The 21058-nt window shown below is 49.8% G+C and overlaps 4 non-coding genes across 4 annotated transcripts; all 4 read left to right on the forward strand.

Annotated features, from left to right (window-relative positions):
* The first annotated feature begins 12343 nt into the window (after positions 1–12343).
* On the forward strand, positions 12344–12416 carry Trnaa-ugc. The gene has a single exon. It is a non-coding gene; the product is annotated as a tRNA-Ala (tRNA).
* A 416-nt stretch (positions 12417–12832) lies between these two features.
* Trnaa-agc lies at positions 12833–12905 on the forward strand. The gene has a single exon. It is a non-coding gene; the product is annotated as a tRNA-Ala (tRNA).
* A 1004-nt stretch (positions 12906–13909) lies between these two features.
* Trnaa-ugc lies at positions 13910–13982 on the forward strand. The gene has a single exon. It is a non-coding gene; the product is annotated as a tRNA-Ala (tRNA).
* Positions 13983–14398: 416 nt separating this feature from the next.
* On the forward strand, positions 14399–14471 carry Trnaa-agc. The gene has a single exon. It is a non-coding gene; the product is annotated as a tRNA-Ala (tRNA).
* Positions 14472–21058: the final 6587 nt, after the last annotated feature.

Below are 21058 nucleotides of genomic sequence, written 5' to 3' on the forward strand. Positions count from 1 at the left end.
GTTATTTGTGGGTCCCCTGATGTCCACGTATTAAGTCCCCTCGCCGCGAATTTCGACCTCTCCTTGGTGCGGAGGGCGCCGAGACGGGAGACAAGTTAACGTACGCGCAGACGCTGGCAGATTCGCCTGTCTTGCAGCGGCCGACCACACTGGCGGCCGCGTCCGAACCTGGCCCGGCCGCCACCGCCACCGCGGTACAGCCTGCGGCCTCCGCTGCCGATCATAGTCAAAATGCCGCCGATCATCGCGACCGTCAGACTGATAACATACCTGACCTCCCACCTGCCAGCCAGGTGCGACTTGAAGGGGAGAAAACGTCAGCTCCGTACCAAAGTCGTCAGCAGTTGACGTCTGTAGTTCCTATTCCCACGAAAACACCGACTGTGCTATCTGGTTCACCTTCCGGTAAGGTGAAAGACTCCGCCATCGGCGTCGATAACGCATCCGTCGGTGGCCCAACAACTGCTGGCAAATCCAGTTTCAAACAACCGGCCGCCAGATCTAAACGTGCTGCCCGGAAACAAAGTCAAGAGGAACTAGACGAGTTGGAAAGTAAGCTGTTGCGAACCCAGAAAATCCTCAAGAAGAATTCCTCTGATGTGTTGTTGCCCAACACAGAGGGGAACGGTACATCCAAGCCGCAAGAGGATGGTGGTTCTATGCATGTCGATGCCCGTACAGGTGAACCAATGGAAACAACGGCCCCAGAAATACTTGCGACGGCCACTTCGTGGTCTGAGGACGTGGAACGAGACTAGTAGACTCAGGGATGACACAAGCGCACAAGATTGCAACAATTAATGTCAATAGAATTGTCTCAGACGTTAAATGGAAGAGCTTACGTGATTACTTGTACGCAGCAGACGTCGACATAGCTATGTTACAAGAAGTTGTTTCCACTAAGGTCGAAGATAATCCCAGCTATGAAGCCACTGTGAACATAGGCGATGAATGTGGTACAGCGATCCTGTATAAAGCCGGCATTCAGTGTGAATTAGACACCTTGCTAGAAACTGGGCGCGGGATCACGGCAAAACTAAATGGGTTACTTTTAGTAAATATCTATGCCCCAACTGGGTCTGACGGTCGACGCGACAGGCGCGACTTTTACAGAGAGGACGTAGTACGCCTCTTCACTAACGTCAGCCATAATATAATTTGAGGCGGGGATTTTAATTGTGTGTTACGCCGCGAGGACCAGCGCCCAAATTTTAATTTTTGTGAAGAGTTAAAAGTTTTAACTGATGGTTTAGGTCTGATAGATATCTGGACGCATCTTCGTCCACAGGCTCAGGCGTACACCTACGTGTGCCATAGTTCAGCAAGTCGATTAGACAGAATTTATGTCACCAAAGGATTCCTGCATAATGTAATTGACTGTGAGATATGGCCTGTAAGTTTTTATGATCATTGTGCCTTCCATATAACAGTCAACTCTACTAAGCAAACAACATTTTTGGGACGCGGTGTATGGCAGCTAAATCTCTCTCTCCTCGACGACGTCGAACTGCAACAATCCTTCGTCCGCACTTGGGACAAGTGTATGCGCAATCAAGCGCGATACGCACGACGTGTAGTTTGATGGACCGAATTCGTCAAGCCACAATTAAAGAAATGTATGATCCAATATGCACGGGACACAGCATACTGGAGGAAGCGCACATTAGAATTTTATTTCTCATGCTTGCGTGAGTTATACGGTGATCCCGCACGGATCATCAGCCACAACCTTCAAATCAAACGCATTAAAGCCAAAATTACGACTCTGGTGCGGCGGTCACTGGACGGTCCTAAAGTAAGAGCTCGGACTGGGACTGATATTATGCAGGAAAGGCCTTCAGTTTTCCATGTTATCAGGGAAGATAAACGTGGACGGCAGAAGCTACTCCACAATCTTCTAGACGACCGAGGACGGGAGTACAACACACAGAACGACATCAAAAATCATGTTGTCACATACTATACGAATCTGTATGCAGAGCCGGAAATCGACTCATCCATGGAAGAAATTCTCTATCTCCCATTGCACCGACAGTTACTGCTGACGACAATGTTGACCTTCTGGAAAATGTCACGAATGAAGACCTCAAGGTTGTCATAACAGGATCACCACGTCACAAAGCGGCAGGATTAGACGGTCTCCCTGTGGAATTTTACATCCGCTTCTGGGACCCTATTGGTGATGAATTAACAACTATGTACAATCAACTGCTGAACGGTGACCCCTTTCCAATAGACTTTACTGAAGGCCTGGTCGTATTGATTCCCAAAAAAGCGCACAGCCGTTCTTTGCACGATTATCGACCCATCACATTGTTGAACACTGATTTTAAAATCATGACTCGTCTTTTAAATCAAAGGCTGAAACCCATTCTCACGAAAGTTATTGGTCCGTACGAGACGAGCGTCGGCACAGGTCGATCCATGACGAATGTTTTATGTGCCTACAGGGAGTCCTACATTTAACTTGGCTCTGTAAATGTCAACTAGGGATTATGGTTTTAGATTTTGAAAAGGTCTTTGACAGGATTAGCCACAAGTTTTTAACAAACGTCATGCACAAAATGGGGTTCAATCATCAGTTCCTTCAGCTTTTCCAGCACTGCATCGTTGGAACAACGACCAGAATAAAGGTTAATGGTCAAGTCACTACTCGTGTGCCCATCAAACAATCTGTTCGCCAAGGCTGCCCTCTCTCGATGTCGTTGTTTGCCTTCGCGGTTGAGCCGCTGTTATTTAATCTGCATGCACAACTCGCCGGCCTCACGGTCTTTAATGTCAAAACGGATTGCCATGCTTATGCTGATGACATTAGCGTCGTTGTAAATACGACGGATGATATTGAAACGGTGCGCCGCCTGACCACACAGTACACGCATACCTCCGGTGCGTTGACCAATAACCATAAATCTAAAATTCTTCCTCTCGGTCCAATTGATGAATATATGGTATCATCTTGGTTGCAACGTGTTGACAAGATTAAGCAACTTGGAATGACTCTGCTGCCGGACCCGCGTGAGATGACCAAGACGAACTGGCAACTTATACTCAACACAGTTCGAGCAACGCACCAGGAACATAAGACTAGATCTCTGAACCGTCTCCAACGGGCCCAGTTTATCAATGTGTATGTTCTTAGTAAAATCTATCACATCGCCGCCGTGTTGCCAATACCCGATGACATCGCTCACAAGCTGCTTTTTGCCATCTATTGGTTTTTCTGGAGAGGCAATATCTTCAAAACTCCACTTCACACGTTAACACTGGCTCGCCACGCAGGCGGGCTAGGCATCAAGGATGTACGCTCACAGTGTCTTGCAGTCTTCATAAATAGAACGTCCAAAATACTTCGCAGTAATCACACTGGACTATCGAAGAGCCTCTTCACCTCCTTACTACCTCAGGATGTGAGGCCGCCAATCCATGTTGGGCGCATTAATGAACAGTTGGGATACGTCCGCGTCTATTACAGGGAAATCAGTTACCTGCCTCAGTCGCCCCAACATTTTACTACCTCTACCCTTTACATTCAATTGACGAAGCGGCAGCACCGACATCCGATCGAAACAAAACATCCGGAAAAAACGTGGCTACGTATATGGGCGAACATCAGCAACCCAATTCTGCCGTTGGACGTAGCGTCGGTATGGTATGCTATTGTCAATGAAAAGATCATCACAGGCGAAAAGCTGCATAAAATAAAACTGCGTCCTACACCATACTGTACTCGTTGTCAGCTTATAGATACCCTGGCTCACACCTTCGTTTGCAGAGAGAATGTCGTCATCTGGTTCAAATGGTTCAAATGGCTCTGAGAACTATGGGACTTAACATCTGTGGTCATCAGTCCCCTAGAACTTAGAACTACTTAAACCTAACTAACCTAAGGACATCACACACATCCATGCCCGAGGCAGGATTCGAACCTGCGACCGTAGCAGTCGCGCGGTTCCGGACTGAGCGCCTTAACCGGGAGACCACCGCGGCCGGCTCGTCATCTGGAACTGGACGAGGAAAAAGCTGTCGATTATTAACAGGACGTCGGAAAATACGATCACTGTGGAAGATGTGATACATCCGGATTGGCGATTGTTCCCCGCCGCGAAGAATAATAGTTACGCCTGGCTCATTGGACAATGTGCATACTACATTGTTACCAAACATCATGCAGATCTCAGCGCCTTCATTTTGTATCTTCAGGACCAACATTATCATTTGAAACAACGTCCTAAGTATAAACACTTGTTCCAAAACTTTCTTATCTGCACTGTACCTCCAAGCTGAGAGACGTTCTACATTGGCTAACTTCCTCTCCGGAAACAACACTTTTACATAATTGCGACGTGCCAACACGTCAAAGGACATGTACCCTCGCCAGTCAAGGACACAAAATGTTTCAAGAAGACATGTTATATTTTCTAGGAGCCATCTTTTTTCTTTCTTTTTTTATGGCTACGTACCGCTCAACCGTAATCTGCGCGTCCGGCAGGTAAGGAGCTGCTGCCCACGAAGACTCCAATTTCCTTTCTTCTATTATGTTTCCTGGTAGGCACTCAGATTCATGTACACCACACATTTCCATGTATGCGTACGGCGCAAAAAAAAAGAAAAAAATCTGCAAATAAAGCAAAACACAAAAAAAATATTTTTTTTTCTACCCTCTTTTTTTTATATCACTAAATAACAACAGTGGAAGCGTACTGCAACACATTAAATAAATAACTAACAAGAAGCACGTTAGTTGGTTGAATCCTAGAGGAGGAAAACGGGACATAGTGGTCAGGCCTCGGGTTTGGACCCCTGACCGCCTTGCCCCTGACGCCTCCTTTTGGGAAAAAATAATAAATAAAATAAAAAAAATAAAGACGTAGAGAATTCGACTAAAAAAAATGGTTGAGCGCTCGCTTAGCATGCGAGAGGTACTGGGATCGATACCCAGCGCCTCCAGAATTTTTAACACACCTACATGCGCACACTGCCATTTTTTTTTTTTTTTTTTTTTTTTTTTTTTTTTTTTTTTTTTTTTTTTTTTTTTGTGGTGGTGCTGAAGTCTGATCAACTTCGTTGATTTTTACTTCTGTAGGGAATGGAAGGGGTAAAAATTTTCTCTTTATTTATTTATTCTTCTTTCAGCTTTAGTTTGGGCACACAGAAGGGTCCTTTAACTCGCTGCTTTTGGTGTGTGTTTGAAAACATGTGTGTAGAAGTGCTAAAGGACGATATGTCCTTAAATTATGGAGAATTACGTAGGGATATCATTTACGGAGGCTCAAATACTATCGCCTTCGGTACTTTATATTTGTGGTTGCGTAAGGGTTCTACCGCCCCTACTGTGGTGAGTTGTGGTGTACTGTCACGTATCATGTCCAACTTCCGAAATAAGGTTCGTGCCTTCTCCTTGACCTTGTCTGAGAGGTAAGATTCGCTTAAGGCTCGATGAATGTCTTGATTTCGGATCCACCATTGGGCTCCTGTGATCCATCGTAGGCATCTGCTTTGTACAACCTGTAACTGCTTGTAGTTCGTGGCACACGTAGTACCCCAAGAGGTCGATCCATACAAAATGGATGGTTCGACTGTGGCATGGTACAACTGGAGTTTCGTGCGTTGGCTGAGGTATGAGCTCTTCAGAAAGGGGAGGAGAGCTCCCAGCATTTTGAGGCCAGACGTCTTCTTCTCCATGATGTGATGACTATACAACAGTTTGGCGTCTAGATGCACTCCCAGGTATTTTACAGTTGTTGCCCAGGGGAGTGGCTGGTCTGATATCCGCAGGCGGTCATTGACGATGGGTCTCCGACGTGTGAAAACAATAACTTTGGTTTTTTCCGCATTGACCGTTATTTTGTTCATGTGGGTCCAGTGGTCCACTAAATCTAGTTGGCGCTGCATCCGTGTGACGAGGTGGTCCATTCTGGTGCCTGCAGTCGGGAGCGCTGTGTCGTCGGCATAGAAACTGGCAGTAACATGTGGCACCGTCGGGAGGTCGTTAATATATAAATTAAACAGCAGTGGAGAGATGACCGATCCTTGTGGAAGTCCTTCAAGGACAGGCCGTGTTGTTGAATTCTTGTCATCAATGCGAACATATAATCTGCGATCCTGAAGAAAATTGTCGAGAAGTTTTAAATAGCAGTCTGGTAGGGGAGTGGTACGTCGGAGCTTGACGATCAAGTTGCGTCGCCATACTTTATCGTAAGCCTTCTCTATATCGAGAAAGACTCCAATAGTATGTCGTTTCTTGTTAAAATTGTCCTGGATAAATTCCGTGATGCGCAGTAGTTGTAACTCAGCCGATAGCTTCGCCTGGAAGCCGAACTGCTCCGGTCGGATGATGTTGTGTGCCACAAGGATGTCCAGCAGGCGTTTCAGTAGGACACGTGCACACTGCCATGCAAGTGGAATAATTCATAGCCAGCGAATGTGTCAAGGCAGATACGAGCGAACGATTGGCAGCCACAATTGGCAAGCGTGCTGTTACGCGCAGGAAGCACCCTCCTCCCACCGCTACACTGAATTTAGAAACGGTACAAGTCTTCCCTTAAGATTCTCAAACCTATGTCGGAAAGATCTGCCTTGCGCCGTGTTCACAAAAATCCCACTGCACATTCCCATTCTTTACGTGCAGTCGGCTGCTACTGGTGTTGCTAGTTGTGACTGCTGATGACAGATGCCGTAGCAATCAATTCATGGAGTGAGTTGTATGTTTTGCGATACTCTGTCTCTGACAAGCAAGCAGAGGTGACATAGGCGCGAACACAGGAAGCTTGCAGCCCGTCGCTGCCTGCAGACACCGAGCAGCCACTCTAGGTGGGCGGCCTAAGCCGTAGGCGAAATAAGCTCACTCGCTTGTGTGCGACGTCAAGCTCTAAATAAGGCTGTCACTAGCGTGAGCGTCCACATCTAGATGGTTGGATCCCCTCCTTTGAAAGCATCAGATTGCAAAGCCTGGGCTACTCTCAGGGTGGAATCTCCGTCTTCGAAGATTGTGTCTGTCTGTCTGTCTGTCTGTCTGTCTGTCTGCCCGCCCGCTGCTTGCTGCTATCGCTGTTCGTTCGTTCGTCCGCCTGCCTGCTCGCTGTCCATCGCCGTCGTCGTAACCACTGCCGCCGCCGCCGCCGCCGCCTGCTGTTCGTCCGTCTGTTCGCCGCCGACCATCGCCGACGCCGCCGCCGCCGCCGCCGCCGCCGCCGCCGCCTGCTGCACGTCCGTCTGTCCGTCGCCGTTCGTCTGCAATGAGTACTCCCACCTCCACCGTCATCTACACCTCCCGCTCCCCCTCTCCCACAGTCACTTCCTGGAGTGCCTCCCCTGGCCTCCCTCCTTTCACCTCCCCTTCCCTTCCACCACTTACCCATCCCCCTATCTCCTCCCCTGCTGTATACCCACACCTCTACACCCTTCCTCCAGCCTCTACACCCTCAACAGCTCCCACTCCTACCCCCGCCCTCACGTACGCCTCTGTTGCCGCCTCTGCTGCCGCCCCTCAGGTGGTTGGCTTCCTCTCTCTCACCAACCCCGTCGCTTCGTCTTCTGCATCTACCGCACGCATCACGTCGCGCCGAGCCACCATCGCCACCACTGAACCAGCTGCTTCTCCCTTTGCCTCCACTACGCCACAGGGATCTGCCACCCGCCACCTCCCTCTCCTCCCCGTTCTCTCCCCTCCTCCCAGCCTCCAGTCTCCAAAAAACCCCAAAAGCGCGTCCTTACCGACTGCTCCCGCCACTTCCCACACAAAATCAACACCACCTCCACCTCCCCCTCCCCCTGCCGTCACCATGGACACCATCCCTCCTCCTGCCACCCATCCCTTGGCCCCCACCCTCCACACATTTGTCCTGTCAACTCCCGATCCTAAGTTCCTCGACGCTCGTACCCTCACCAAGGAAATACGAAAGTACTTACCTGGTGCTCCCATCTCCCAACTCATTCCCCGCAGGGACCCAGTCCTTATCAAGTCCCCGTCCCCATCCTTTCACACAGACCTCCTTCGAAAACTCCCACGAGTTATGTTTGGCCCCCACACCTCTCTGACACCCTTCCTTTCCACTTCCACTCCTCGTCGGCCCCAGCCTCCCCGTCGCCCCCCCCCCCCCCCCACCTACACCGCTGTGATCACCAAGCTCAGCCCGGTCATCACAGAGAATGAAGTGTTGGTAGAACTGAACTCCCACCCGGACTTGGAAATCCACTCTGCCCGCTGTATCCACAATGCCTCTGGTCCCACCTACCCCTCGCGGGTATTCTCTGAGTCCGCCCCATCCATAGACCATCTCCTCACCCAGGGTGCCCTGATATACCACCGTCGCCACCCTGTTGAATCCTCCAAATCCCCTCCCCAATCCTACCGTTGCCAGTGGTGTCTGATGTACAATGACCACCTGACTCCCAACTGCAAAAAGTGCCCCAACCTCGATGCTCCTCCTTCCTGTAATACCTGCAATGGCCCCCATCCCACATACTCCCACAAGTGTAAAGGTAAGCCCCCTCCAGCCACCCCTGAACTTACAGTCCCAGTTCGTCCCGTCGATCCACCTGTCCATCCCAACAATTCCCTCCGTCCACCCCCCACAGCCGAGGACGTCATCCGGTTCATTACCGTTGTACTCCAAAACATTCACCTTTTTCAGCGCCCCCACACCTTCCAACAAATATCCCTTGCTGCTCGCTCTGTTTTCCACCTGAACACCTTCGCCACTTAGTGCCACAACCAAGCCCACTTCGCCTTCACCCGCCTCGACACCCTAGTTTAAGTCTCTTCCCTCCCCTATCTTCCCCCCCTCCTTCCCGTCATGGCGCGGCACAAGTCTCGCATCCTCTTCCAGAACATTCGCTCCTTCTGCTCCAACAAATACCTCCTCATGCACACCCTCTCCCACCACAGGGTCGACACCTTCCTCTTGAACGAAACCTTTCTCCAGCCTCACCATTCTATCTGCACCTCCCCCTCTATCATCCACCGCACTGACGCTCCTGGTCCTCATGCGCAGGGTGGAGTCGCGATTGGCCACCTTATGTATATCCCCGTCCGGCCACAACCTCTCCTCAATGACCCCACTGAACACCTTATGCGTCTTCTTCCCCTCCCTCACCATTACCTGTGCCACCATCTATGTCCGCTCCACTGCTCCTCTTCCTTATGACTTCATCTCACACATTGACCACACCTTCTCCACCTATGTGATTGCCGCCGACCTCAACCTCCATAGCCGCACTCCTGCTGCCCTTCGGCAGTGGCATCAGTTCCTCTCCACAATCCAAGGTGACCTTGTTCCCCTTCCCCAGCACACCCGACCCGAAAGTAACACCACCCCCGATGTTGTCATTGCCTCGACCAACCTCCTTGGGCGTATCACTGTCGCCGTCCTTGACCCCACAGGTAGCGATCACCTCCCTGTACTTCTCACCATAACGTCTGCTCCCCGCCCCCCTCCGGCTCCGCAACCTGAACCCCCTCCCAAGGTCGTCCATGACTATCGCCATGCCAACTGGGATGCCTACCGGGATTCCATCTCCACCCAGGTCGACAGCCACCCTCTTACCTATCGCCATCCTGACGACATCATCCACGCCTCGTCCTTCCTTCAGCAGGTAATTACTGACGCCGTGGAGGCCCATGTTCCTACTAAAACCATCCAACCGCACTGTCCCACTCTCCCTCCACGGGCTGTCCTCCTCCTCCGCGAATCCCGCCGTCTCTATCGCTCCTTCCTGCGCACTCGTGACAGGGATACACTCCAACGCCACCGGCAAATACAGCGACACGTACGGAACCTTATTACAGCAACGAAACGCCGAGACTGGCGCCAGACCTGCACATGACTCAACGCCACCCGCCCTATCATCTCCTCCAAGTACTGGTCCGCCTTCCATCGTCTTACTGGTTCCCTTTCTGCTCCCCACTACCCCCTTCTCCATAACGATCGCCCCCTTCCTGACAACCTCAGTAAGGCCCACCACTTCGCTTCCCACCTTTCTGAGGTCTTCTCCATCCCCGATGATCCCCACTTTGATTATTCTCTTTTCCCCATGGTCATGGAACGTGCCGATACCTCAGTCGCTCCACTTGCTCCTAGTCTCCAGTACTTGGGGCAGTTGCCCCCCTCCGATGTAAACACTCCCATCACGGCACAAGACATTAAACTTATCATCCGGTCCAAACGCAACACGGCCCCTGGTCACGACCATGTCACCTACCGTCACCTTCGCGAAAGCCCCTATTCCTTCCTGACTGTCCTCGCCCATCTCTATAATGTCGTCCTCTCTACTGGCTTCTACCCTGACCTGTGGAAGACCTCCCACGTCCTCTTATTCCACAAACCCAACAAACCCCCTTCTGCCGCCTCTTCCTATCGTCCCATCTCCCTCACCTCTGTCTTCAGTAAGGTCTTTGAATCCATCCTCTCCCACCGTATCCATCAGCACCTTGCTCAACACCACCTCCTCACCCTTATTCAGTGTGGCTTCCGACCCTCCTTCTCTGCTGACGACCAACTCCTCAACCTTGTTCACCTTCTGTCCCTCCAGCTCAACTCCCATCGCTCCGCCATTTTTGTTTCCCTTGACCTCCAAAATGCCTATGACCATGTATGGCATCCCGGTCTCCTCTTTAAACTCCAAACCTATGCCCTGCCTATCAATTTTATCCATCTGGTCGCTTCCTTCCTCTCGCACCGTCCTTCCTATGTCACCCTCCACAACACCAACTCCCGTATCTTTTATCCCACGGCTAGCGTCCCCCAGGGTTCTGTCCTCTCCCCTCTCCTTTATCTCTTGTATACAGCTGATATGCCCAAGCCACCCCCACCAGTCCACCTTCTCCAGTATGCTGATGACACCGCCTTCCTGGCTCTCTATCCTACCCTTCAACGGTATCAACGTACCCTCCAAACCCACCTTAACCAGTTCACCACTTGGTGTAACCAGTGGTTCCTCCGTCTCAACCCCTCCAAAACCCAGGCAATCATCATAGGCTGCACCACTCGCTCCTTTCGCCTCCATGATTTCTACCTCACCCTTTATGGTCGTCCTATCCAACTCACCCCCACCCTGAAATACCTTGGCCTCAACCTTGACCGACACCTCACCTGGACCCCTCATCTCCTGACCATCCAGCAGAAAGCCCATTCCCGCGTCCGCCTTCTGAAACTCCTGTCTGGCCGGACATGGGGATTGCATCCTTCTACCATCCTCCACACCTACAAATCCCTCATCCGTCCTATCCTCTGTTATGCCAGCGTTGCCTGGATCTCCGCCCCCACCTGCTTTCACAAGGCCCTCCAAATCCTTGAACGCCATGCGCTCCGCCTTGCCTTCTGTATCCGCCTTCCTTCCCCCACACGGCTCCTGTATGAACTGCTCCCCTTCCCCCACCTCCTCCTGTTCCTCCAACATCTCCCCATCCTTTACATTGTTCACAGGCTTGATCCCCCCCACCCACTGGTTTCCTCCTTCCTCTCCACCCCCCGCCCGTTGCCGCGCCTCTATCGCTAAATCCCTCCCACTCTCCACCTCCACACCCTCCATCTCCTTCATCAGGGCAATTTCAAACGCCTCCCCCTCCTGGATGACGAACTTCGCCGTGACATCTACCCTTCCTTCCAACTATAACCTGGCCTTGCTCCCCCCCCCCTCCCCAGGGCCCCCTTTTACTCTTTCCTCCTTCTCCCAGAGCGGATTTTCCTCAGTCCCCCCCTCCCCTGAGACCCTGCACCCCATACTTGCCTCTCTCCTTCCCACATCCCTCCCTACCTGGCCCTCTTCCGCACGCCCCCCGCTCGCCTCCCCCATCTTTTCCCCTCCCTCCCTTCTTCAGGTCTCCCTCATCTCCTAGCGCCTGTCAGATTGTATTGATCATCATCAGTGTGCCCAACCAGTGTTGTGTTTAGTGCTGTTTCTCGTGTGCGGCCAGAGGTGTGATTTTAATTGTGTCCTGCCTTGAGGTTCGCCGTCAGTGTTACGTTATGTGCTATGCCATCCGTCGCAACCTTTATGCTCCAGTCATACTGTGCCTTGTGTTGTTTTAACCGTCGCAGTGTGTGGCTTTTTGTGTGTGCTACTTTTATACAGTTTTTTAACTCCATTTTACAGTCACCCCGTTTTTTGTCTATTGCCTTCCATGATGTTCCCCTTTTTTATACCTATGTTCACTCTATTCTCTCCTTTGCTGTTTTTAAATGTCTTCTATTGTTTTGTTCTATGTCTTCCGGCTGAACAGCAGCGCCTATGCTGCTGCCAGCCCGCCCCGATGGGAAATTGAAATACAATAAAGGAAAAAAAAAGCGTGAGCGTCGTGTAAAGCCATCCAAACAATGGAAAACAGGGTAGCTTGGTTGTGCTTGGGGGCGTAGCTCAGTTGGTAGAGCGTTCGCTTTGCATGTGAAAGGCCCTGGGTTCAAGCCCCGGCGCCTCCATGTTTTGTGGTCAGTGCGTGGTAAGTGTTGGTCGCGGCGAGCCTAAAGGCACGCAAGATGTTGCAAAGCCAGCGTCACAGACTCGTATACTGACGTAAGGAGAGCAAGACGTAAATTTGAGGACCGGCTGTTGTCGAGGTGTCATCGAGTACAAATCTGCCTTAGGTATAACGGCCTAACCTCAATGAAGTCTAGAGAGTGGACAACACGCTCGTCTACCTCAGAGCGTTGGCCGAACTCTATTTTCGACGTCATGCGTGCCACTTTGATTTTGGCCAACTACGATTCGATACAGAATGCAGGAAACCTGAAAGACACCCTCACGGACACATTGAGAGTAGTGTTTGCCAGCGGAATAATGGGCGTGCAAGGGCCTGTGCCATTGATATGGCTGTATGTAGCGCAGTTCGTCAGCAGGGGGCATAGCTCAGATGGTAGAGCGCTCGCTTAGCATGCGAGAGGAACTGGGATCGATACCCAGCGCCTCCAGAATTTTTAACACACCAACATGCGCACACTGCCATGCAAGTGGAATAATTCACAGCCAGAAAATGTGTCAAGGCAGATACGAGCCAACGATTAGCAGCCACAATTGGCAAGCGTGCTGTAATGCGCACGAAGCACCCTCCTCCCACCACTACACTTAATTTAGAAACAGTACAAGTGTCCCCATAAGATTCTCAAACCTATGTCGCAAAGATCAGCCTAGCGCCGAATTCACAAAAATCCCACTGCACATTCCAATTCTTGACGTGCAGTCGGCTGCTACTGGTGTTGCTAGTTGTGACTGCTGATGACAGATGCCGTAACAATCAATTCATGGAGTGAGTTGTATGTTTTGCGATACTCTGTCTCTGACAAGCAAGCAGAGGTGACATAGGCGCGAACACAGGAAGCTTGCAGCCCCTCGCTGCCTGCAGACACCGAACAGCCACACTAGGAGGGCGGCCTAAGTCGTAGGCGAAATGTGCTCATTCGCTTGTGTGCGACGTCAAGCTCTAAATAAGGCTGTCACTAGCGTGAGCGTTGCGTGAGCGTCGTGTAAAGTCGTCTGCGTGGGTGAGTGCCATGTTTGGGGAGCGTTTCGTAGTTTGCCCAGTGCAATGGAGACGCGGAAAGTTGTTGTGGCCCAGTCTTTTGCAGTTGGACGACAAGAGTGGTACACAGTAGTAAAGTGCGAGGCAGTGAGTTGGCATGAACAGTCGAGTGCACAATGGGTCTTCAGATGTGCTTGTTACCTCAGGTGTTGTGTGATTGTCGACATGGAGTGAAAACGGAGCAACTTGTGACTGTCCCTTCAATTTAAGACGTTAAAAACGGACGGAATTTGCAGTCGTAATACCAGAGCATCGAAACTACTTGGAACTCTTGCGTATGTGAACGTGTCCGCGCCTTTGTACTCTGGTCCCTTCACCCCTGCAAACCAACCAACCATCGTGTCCGTGCACTTAAGAGTACCAAAGAACGGAGAACAGCGCAGTTTGGTTGTGCTTGGGGGCGTAGCTCAGTTGGTAGAGCGTTCGCTTTGCATGTGAAAGGTCCCGGGTTCAAGCCCCGGCGCCTCCATGTTTTGTGGTCAGTGCGTGGTAAGTGTTGGTCGCGGCGAGCCTAAAGGCACGCAAGATGTTGCAAAGCCAGCGTCACAGACTCGTATACTGACGTAAGGAGAGCAAGACGTAAATGTGAGGACCGGCTGTTGTCGAGGTGTCATCGAGTGCAAATCTGCCTTAGGTATAACGGCCTAACCTCAATGAAGTCTAGAGAGTGGACAACACGTTCGTCTACCTCAGAGCGTTGGCCGAACGCTATTTTCGAGGTCGTGCGTGCCACTTTGATTTTGGCCAACTACGATTCGATACAGAATGCAGGAAACCTGAAAGACACCCTCACGGACACATTGAGAGTAGTGCTTGTCAGCGGAATAATGGGAGTGCAAGGGTCTGTGTCATTGATATGGCTGTATGTAGCGCAGTTAGTCAGCAGGGGGCGTAGCTCAGATGGTAGAGCGCTCGCTTAGCATGCGAGAGGTACTGGGATCGATACCCAGCGCCTCCAGAACTTTTAACACACCAACATGCGCACACTGCCATGCAAGTGGAATAATTCACAGCCAGAAAATGTGTCAAGGCAGATACGAGCCAACGATTAGCAGCCACAATTGGCAAGCGTGCTGTAATGCGCACGAAGCACCCTCCTCCCACCACTACACTTAATTTAGAAACAGTACAAGTGTTCCCATAAGATTCTCAAACCTATGTCGCAAAGATCAGCCTAGCGCCGAATTCACAAAAATCCCACTGCACATTCCAATTCTTGACGTGCAGTCGGCTGCTACTGGTGTTGCTAGTTGTGACTGCTGATGACAGATGCCGTAGCAATCAATTCATGGAGTGAGTTGTATGTTTTGCGATACTCTGTCTCTGACAAGCAAGCAGAGGTGACATAGGCGCGAACACAGGAAGCTTGCAGCCCCTCGCTGCCTGCAGACACCGAACAGCCACACTAGGAGGGCGGCCTAAGTCGTAGGCGAAATGTGCTCATTCGCTTGTGTGCGACGTCAAGCTCTAAATAAGGCTGTCACTAGCGTGAGCGTTGCGTGAGCGTCGTGTAAAGTCGTCTGCGTGTGTGAGTGCCATGTTTGGGGAGCGTTTCGTAGTTTGCGCAGTGCAATGGAGACGCGGAAAGTTGTTGTGGCCCAGTCTTTTGCAGTTGGACGACAAGAGTGGTACACAGTAGTAAAGTGCGAGGCAGTGAGTTGGCATGAACAGTCGAGTGCACAATGGGTCTTCAGATGTGCTTGTTACCTCAGGTGCTGTGTGATTGTCGACATGGAGTGAAAACGGAGCAACTTGTGACTGTCCCTTCAATTTAAGACGTTAAAAACGGACGGAATTTGCAGTCGTAATACCAGAGCATCGAAACTACTTGGAACTCTTGCGTATGTGAACGTGTCCGCGCCTTTGTACTCTGGTCCCTTCACCCCTGCAAACCAACCAACCATCGTGTCCGTGCACATAAGAGTAGCAAAGAACGGAGAACAGCGCAGCTTGGTTGTGCTTGGGGGCGTAGCTCAGTTGGTCAGTTACGAGCAGTCGTGGCCGAGTGGTTAGTCGCGCTTGAGACACGGAGCTACACGGACGTGCTGAGAGCGCTGTTAACCGGAGAGTTTGCGAGTTGTGATATTTGTGTTGTGTTTACTTTCTGTTATAAGTGCAGTGAAATTTTCCGTTCATTGTTTTGGAGTTTCTAACCGTTTTCTTTGTTATTATTTAGCGGCCTCGACCGCTTGTTAATTTCTGATATGGCCAGGTTATTTCCCAGGAAAAGTACCCTCCGCTTTGAATTTGAAAAGTCAACCCGTCACGTACAACCGACATCACTGGAAATTCATGACTGGATAGTGGACGTTATTGGTATCAATTCTGATCAGGTGCACACTGCATATTACGACATGGAGCAATATTGTTTTTTTGTCAAATTGCTGAACCCTGTGTTGCTGGATAAGATACTAATGAAGCATGGCGGGCGAGTTGAATTCCGGCATCGGGATAACTCTGTAAGTACCGTCACCGTTACTAATGCCGACGTAGAATATAAAAATGTACGTATTTTTAATTTGCCCCCGGAAGTTGAAAATTGTTTTTTAAAAGATGTGTTAAGCAAGTATGGGGATGTCAAACAGATTCGAAATGAACGCTGGTCTAGCCAACATCGCTTGCAGTGTTTCAGTGGTGTTCGGTCAGTAGATATGCATGTGAAAGTCAATATTCCTTCCCATATTATGGTTTGCGATTACAGGGTTCAAGTTACGTACTCTGGTCAAACTTTGACGTGTCACATCTGCAATGAGAGTGGCCACATGCGTCAAGATTGTCCTAAACGGGTTTTCGTCTTAAAAAATTCCTTACAGCAACGGAAACGGCTAACGCTCGCGGAGATTATTACCGATAATCAAGCGGCAGCAAGTGCTACAGCCGGGGGTGTAGCTGCGTTGCATGAACAGGAAGTCGTGCGCATTGAGGAATTTCCAACCTTGCCTCGGACAAGTACGGACGAACCGACACTTGCGACCGGAGACACTGCTACCAACAAACGGCGTAGGACTTGTGACGGTAGTAGTTCTGAGGACGAAGCCCACAGTACCCCAGAATCGAAGAGACAGGACTCGCAGGAACGTAGATCTGATACTAAGTTCTTAAAAGGTTCCGTTCTAGTAGACGATATTTCCTCTGGCATGTCACATAGTGACATTTCAGCTGCTGTCGCGGCGTCGCAGGGGACGGATGGTCGGCCCTCCAACCAACCACAGCAACAGGTTCCGGTGGACCGACCGACATGTGAACAGCAGGTCGCTGCAGGGGTTCACCACGGCGTAGACAGTCGTGATAGTAAACAGACCACGCCTCTAGCTGAGGATGCCGAACAGCCAACGGCGGCGGCTCGCAACACGGCAACACAACAGGAATGTTGTCATAACACGGAACGCGAACATAAACAGCAGTCGGTGACGGAAAATGTCAACACACCACTTCCTGTGGAGTTTGATAACAAACGTGTTGACAGCGAAAGTACTTCCGCAGCTGGGTTGCCGCCGGAGGACACGGCGCGAGTGATTCCGGCCGTAGTGTCGGGACCGTCGTCGGCCGTTGACATTCCCCACGACCCGCCCACGCCGCCGTCTGCCGAGATGGCTCATAGTGGGCGCCGCAGGAACAGAATCCAACCAAATGTGAACGTTGTCCGAAAGAAAACTAAGAATAAAGATGCCGGGGGCAAACACAACGAGCATGACTTGGCTTCACAACCGGATAAACAAATGGAATGGCATGACGATCCGACCGTTGGCGATGATTAATTCCTCCCCCTTCCTGCATAGGTCTCAGTATGTCACAGGCATATAAAATAACAACGTTAAATATTAACAAGATCCGGTCTGACGTCAAGGTGCGTGCTCTACAACAATATCTTTACGAGTCGGATACAGACATCGCCCTTTTACAAGAGGTGGCCTTGCAGCAAATAAACCTTACCGGTTTTGTTGCAATAATCAATTCTTCCCCAGAAACGAACGTGGGGACTGCCGTCTTAATTAGGGAAGGTATTCCGTTTGCCCACATTGAAAGATTAGAATCCGGTCGAGGACTGAGTGTCACTATTTTTGGCGTTACTGTTATTAATTTGTACGCGCCTTCCGGGAGTACTCGTAGAGCTGACAGAGCCCGCTTTTATAAGGAAGACATCATTTATTTACTGCGGAACAATCCTCCGCAGCTGATCATTGGAGGTGATTTTAATTGTGTATTGTCCAGAAAAGATCAGACACCGAATTTTAATTATTCACCTGATTTAAACCGTCTTGTTTATGATCTTAAACTCAAGGACACCTGGGAAGCTCGGTACCCAACTTTAGTGAGGTTCACACACATCGTTGGAAATTCCTGTAGCAGGATCGACAGGATTTATGTGTCTGAAAACTTAGTAACTAACTTATTAAATGTAGAAACTATTCCTACCAGTTTCTCAGACCACAGTGGCGTGGTTGCGTGTATCAACTTACAACAACAACCCACGCGCTGGTTTAAAAATCAGTGGCATCTTAATCTTTCATTATTAACCGACTCAGACCTGGAGGAGGCCGTCAGGCGTGCTTGGGAGCAGTGCCTCCGCACTGTTCCTGCCTTCCCTAGCATTATAGCATGGTGGACCTATAAAGCGAAGCCCAAACTGCGCAGGGTTAGTATGTCCTTTGGTATTGAACGGGCTACTGGAATTCGCAGGACAATGGAATTTTATTACTCCGTATTAAGAGATTTGTATGACAGAGCGGATGCCACGGCTACTAGAATAGGGGAAATTCAGAGAATCAAAGCTAAATTAATCAGTCTGAAACGGAAGCAGTTAGAAGGACTTAAGGTTCGATCCAAAGTAAAATCAGTACGCGCAGACGAAACGGTGGCCCTGTATCACCTTGTCAAGCACGCGAAGAATAGAAGGAGGGCTTTCATTGATGGACTTAAACTCGAAGATGGCACGACGGTCACAAATCAACGCGATATCGTCAGAGAACTTTACAGCTACTTTGTCAGGACTTATACTTCAAACGCTCCCCATGCAGACAGCGCTTCTCAACTCCTTGAAGTTCTTCCTTCGAGGATAACTGCAGACGAAAGTGAAAGTCTTTCTTCGGGTTTCAGTCACGAAGACGTTTTCGACATCATCTGCAGTTCCCCTACTAACAAGTCCCCTGGGCCTGACGGTCTTCCCATTGACTTTTATAAAAAGTACTGGCACATACTCGGAGCGAAGATCACAGACATGGTGAACGAGGTCTTGCAGGGGCAGTCTGTTCCAGGAGAGTTTAAAGAATGTAAAATTGTTCTCCTCCCTAAGACCAGAGGTGGAAAATCTGTAACAAATCTTCGGCCGATATCACTACTGAATTCCGATTACAAGATTGTAGCTCGTGCAGTTAAGATGAGGCTTCTGCCGCTCACTTCCAACATGCTTTGCAAACAGCAAACATGTGCTTTTCGGCGGACTATACTGCAAACGGTTGCCTTTTATAGGGATATTATTGCGCTCGCTGACGCCAGCAACGTACAATGTGGTCTGCTCTTTCTCGATTTTTTTAAGGCATTTGATCTTGTCAACCACACGTACCTACTAGAGACACTGCGGCGCTTGGGCTTCTTACCGTCCGCGATCGCAATAATAAAAAATGTAGCCATCGGAATCACTGCAAAAATTTCAGTAAATTCGCAACTCACGAAACGGCTCCTCATCGACAGAGGTGTCCCTCAGGGCAGCCCCTTGTCGATGTTGCTGTTCGTCATTTCGCTCGAGCCGCTCCTCACGCACCTGCAGGCGAAGCTTAGTGGTTTAACGATCTCAGGAGTGAAGTCCGTAACAGGAGCCTATGCGGATGATGTTGGGATTGTTATCAGAGATGAGTCTGACGTCACTGCGCTTGAAGCTGTCCTCAAGACCTACTGTCAGGCGTCTGGAGCACACATCAATGAACAGAAAAGCAAGTTTTTAACTCTGCGAGGCCTCGACCGTCTTCAAATTTCGTGTGCCACACACGTCAGTGAACTGAAAGCTCTAGGGATAGTGTTGAAGGCGTCAATATTAAACATGACGGCGGCGAACTGGAGGGATGTGGCTCACAAAATCAACGGTGCAGTAATTGATAACTACCACAGAAGTCTGAACCAATTTGACAGAATTACGTTGATTAATACGTGTGTTTTATCTAAGGCCTTCTACACGGCGCAGGTTCTTCCTATTCCTGCAGGAGTGGCTCAAAATATCATGTCAAAAGTTACGAATTTTCTATGGAAAGGCGAGATCTTTCGTGTATCTGCACGAACAGCAGCGCTACACCCAACGCATGGAGGGATGGGATTGGTTGACATACGGCGCAAAGCACTGGCTCTGTACGTGTCACGCACGGCGGCAATCATACAGGATGAACCTCATGGTCTTACGGCACAGTTATTTCATGCTGTCCGGCCACACAGTCTTGAATCTCCGCTGAATGTTCAACCTATTTGTTACCGGCTTAAACATATCAGAGAGTATTATCTCGAGTATAGCTACCTTAGTCACCAGTTACGGCACACTCAGTCCTTAACGGCAAAAGCAATTTTGGCGGAAAGGAGGGAACACGAAAGCCAGAATCCGATTGTTAGCAAATATAGTGGAGTCCAATGGGATGCAGTATGGCGAAACGTTGGTTCCACTGTTTTGAGCTCGGATGCTCGTACTGCGTGGTACAAAGCAGTCAATAATATCATAAGTACCAATGAGCGACTCCACCGGATAGGGCTGAGTGCTACCGACCTCTGTCTTCACTGCAACCTCACAGATACCGTGCTGCACAGATGCACCTGTGGGGAACGTCTCCACAACTGGAACTGGATTCAGCAACAAGTCGCACTTATCACTCGCAGTGTTCCCGCCAATGTCCACGCAATGATGATCTATCGGCCTGATTTTAAGTTTTACCCACAGACGAAAAATAATACTGTGGCTTGGTTACTGGGTAATTATTCTAGTTATATCTTTAACAAACTTGGGGATGATGATCCTGTCGCATTCAAAATGCATATGGAAATCGAATTTCACAAAACACTTCAATACAAGAATCATGGCAAGAACTTTGGAAATATGCTTAACATTGTATTCGAAAAAATGGGAATAGGGTAGTGAACCGGGAGTGTAGGGGTGGGTTGGGACGCGGAGCACCTGTAGTGCCGCGAAGAGGCCCCACTGCTTCTGCCTCGTGTCCTGACTTCAGCCACTGCGCCTCGGTACCTCCCTCCAACAGTGCACACGGATCACCAGAATACACTTGGATCCGAGATGACAAAACATCTTTTTGTTTTTTTTCTTTTTAAATTCTTCTTGAACAACTCTTCACGGTGGTCCCTAAAGGAGGGGATTTCGTTAAAAAAAAAAATTAATTAAAAGAATAAAGATAAAAAAAAAGTGGCGCAATTGAAAAAAAAAAAAAAAAAAAAAAAAAAGTTGGTAGAGCGTTCGCTTTGCATGTGAAAGGTCCCGGGTTCAAGCCCCGGCGCCTCCATGTTTTGTGGTCAGTGCGTGGTAAGTGTTGGTCGCGGCGAGCCTAAAGGCACGCA

The sequence above is a fragment of the Schistocerca piceifrons genome, chromosome 9 (assembly GCF_021461385.2).
Source record: "Schistocerca piceifrons isolate TAMUIC-IGC-003096 chromosome 9, iqSchPice1.1, whole genome shotgun sequence".
Lineage (NCBI taxonomy): Eukaryota > Metazoa > Arthropoda > Insecta > Orthoptera > Acrididae > Schistocerca > Schistocerca piceifrons.